A 3263-nucleotide genomic window follows, 5' to 3' on the forward strand; every position below is an offset into this window, starting at 1 on the left:
ACATAAAAACATGTACTATACTTACTGCAATTCTAGGGGTTCACACATGGCCTGCTGCTATCTAACAAGAAGAGGTTGAAGCAAATGGAAACGTCAATCTATGGTTATCAGGAGATAGAGTATATATGTTAGGTGTGTTGACTAGAGTTTGTATTTCCTGTCAATAAAGATACATTAGAACATGTAAATGATTTCTTATATCGGAAATATTTTTCTTTTTTTAAACATTTGATTTCTCTTTTTTGCAACAGGTTTGCCCCTAGAACACAAGTGTCATGAAAACCACCACTCAGGAAAGGAAAAGACTCATATCAACATCATTGTCACTGGACTTGTAGATTCCAACAAGTCTATCACTATCAGCCACCTGATCTACAAACATGGTGGGATTGCCAAAAGAACCATTGAAAAATTTGAGAAGGAAGCTGCCGAGATGGGTAAAGGGCTCCTTCAAGTACGTCTGGGTCTTGGATAAACTGAAAACTAAACGTGAGCGTGGTATCACCGTTGATATCTCCCTGTGGAAATTTGAGAACCACAAGTATTTTATGACCATCACTGATGCCCCAGGACACAGAGACTTTAACAAAAACATGATTAAAGGCACATCTCAGACTCACTGTGCTGTCCTGATTGTTGTTGCTGGTGTTGGTGAGTTTGAAGCAGGTATCTCCAATAATGTGCAGACCTGCTGACTTACACACTGGGTGTGAAACAACCGATTGTTGGTGTTAACAAAATGGATTCCACTGAGCCACCCTACAGCCAAAAGAGGTATGAGGACATTGTTAAAGAAGTCAGTACCTACATTAAGAAAATTGGCTACGACCTTGACACAGTAGCATTTGTGCCAATTTCTAGTTAGAATGGTGATAACATGCTGGAACCAAGTGCTAATATGTCTTGTTCAAAGGATAGAATGTCACCGTAAAGATGGCAATGCCAGTGGAACCACACTGCTTGAAGTTTTGGATTGCATCTTACCACCAACTGGTCCAACTGACAAGCCCCTGCATCTGGCCCTCCAGGCTGTCTACAAAACTGGTAGTATTGGTACTGTCCCTGTAGGCCTAGTGGAGACTGGTGTTCTCAAACCTGGCATGGTGGTCACCTTTGCTGCAGTAAACATTACAACTGAAGTAAAGTCTGTTGCTTTTTAAAAATATATTTTTATTGATTTTAAAAAGGAAAGGAGAGGGAGAGAGAGAAAGAAACATCAATGATGAGAATCATTGATCGGCTGCCTCCTGCACGCACCCTCCTGGGGATCGAGCCCACAACTCGGGCATGTGCCCTGACCAGGAACCAAACCATGACCTCCTGGTTCAGAGGTTGATGCTCAACCACTGACCCATGCCAGCGGGGCTGCACCATGAAGCTTTGAGTGAAGCTCTTCCTGGGGACAGTGTGGGCTTCAATGTCAAGAACCTGTCTGTCAAAGATGTTCGTCATAGCAATAAGGCTGACGACAGTAAAAATGATCCACCAATGGAAGCAGCTGGCTGCACAGCTCAGGTGATTAACCTGAGCCATCCAGGTCAAATCAGTGCTTGGATATTCACTTGTGCTGATTGTCACACAGTTCGCATTGCTTGCAAATTTGCTGAGCTGAAGAAGATTGATTGATCGCCATTCTGAAAAAAAAGATGGAATATAGCTCAACGTTTCTGAAATCTGATGATGCTACCATGGTCAATATGGTTTCTGACAAACCCATGTATGTTGAGAGCTTCTTAGACTACCCTCCTCTGGGCCATTCGCTGTTTGTGTCATGAAACAGACAGTTGCAGTGGACAAGAAGGCAGCTGGAGTTGGCAATCACCAAATCAGTCCAGAAAGCTCAGAAGGCTAAATGAATATTATCCTCAATACCTGCCACCCCGGTCTTAATCAGCGGTGGAAGAGCGGTCTCAGAACTGTTTGTCTCAATTGGCCATTTAACTTTAATAGAAAAAGACTGGTTAATGATTACAATGCATCATAAAACCTTCAGAAGGAAAGGAGAGTGTTTTGTGGACCATTTGGGGTGTGTGTGTGTGTGTGTGTGTGTGTGTGTGTGTGTGTGTGTGTATGTGTGTGTCAGTTTTTAAGTAATTAGTTTTAAAAATCTGTACTTTTAATGGAAACAACTTGACCAAAAGTTGGTCACAGAATTTTGAGACCCATCAACACAAAGTTTAATGAGAAAAAAATGTTTTTGATTTCTGTGAGCAACTGCATCAGCTTGATATTTTATTTTTTAAATACTAGGTGTACCAGTTAATAATGCAGATTTTTTTCAATAGATGGAGTTACACATATGTTGATATATATGTGATTTGATATGTATGCTATTTTGTTATATTGTTCCTTCAGATTACCACTTGTTCCAATCGATGGCACACACACTTTCTGAGCAGCCCTTCAAATGTAGGAAGAAGTGGAAAATTGGGTCTCTGAATGGTCTGCCTCAAAACGAGAAAAGTTCTATTGGGACAGTATCCACAAATTACCTGAAAGATGGGGGAAATGTGTAGCTAGCGATGGACATTACTTTGAATCAAGCACTTTTGATGTTTCTCTTGAAATTATCATGTTTTCTTTGATTACAAAATCTGTATTAACTGGTTAATAATGGGGATTAACCATTAACTCAATCGGCTAATAATGGGGATTTTGTAATCAAAGAAAACACGATAATTTCAAGAGAAACATCAAGAGTGCTTGATTTGTTATGGGGTGGGGCCACAACATTAGTAACAAAGAAACAAAATTTCCAGAGGATGAGGCCCAGAAATCAGGATTTTAAAAAGATTCCCAGATGATTCTAATGTGCAGCCAAGGTTGAGAACCACTGCTTTAACTGGTTTTGAAGTGTGTGATGGTGCGTCATTATGAAGCAAAATTACTTTGCTGTGTCTTCTGGCCCATTCTGGTCGTTTTACCATCAAAGCGTGGTTCAAATTGATTATTTGTTGTCCTTAGCGATCAGTATTAATGGTTTCACCTGGTTGTGGAAGCTCATAATACACCACACCTTCCTGATCCCACCAAACACAGAACAGTGTCTTCTTTTCAAAGTGATTGCAGTGGATGTTGATGGTTGACCTGGATCAACCCATGATTTTGTGCATTTGGGATTCTCAAAATAAATCCACTTTTCATCGCCAGTCATAATTCCATGCAAAAAAAGACTTTCTTTCGTGCCATTGAAGCAACATTTTACTGATGACTTTTCGGTTTTCCATTTGTCTTTCGTTCAGTTGATGTGGCACCCATTTTCC

At 40.5% G+C, this 3263-nt stretch overlaps 1 pseudogene; it reads left to right on the forward strand.

Moving 5' to 3' along the window:
* Positions 1-418: 418 nt before the first annotated feature.
* Positions 419-1856, forward strand: LOC102429341 (annotated as a pseudogene).
* Positions 1857-3263: the final 1407 nt, after the last annotated feature.

This window comes from Myotis lucifugus, unplaced genomic scaffold, assembly GCF_000147115.1.
Source record: "Myotis lucifugus unplaced genomic scaffold, Myoluc2.0 scaffold_2, whole genome shotgun sequence".
In the NCBI taxonomy this organism is placed as follows: Eukaryota; Metazoa; Chordata; class Mammalia; order Chiroptera; family Vespertilionidae; genus Myotis; species Myotis lucifugus.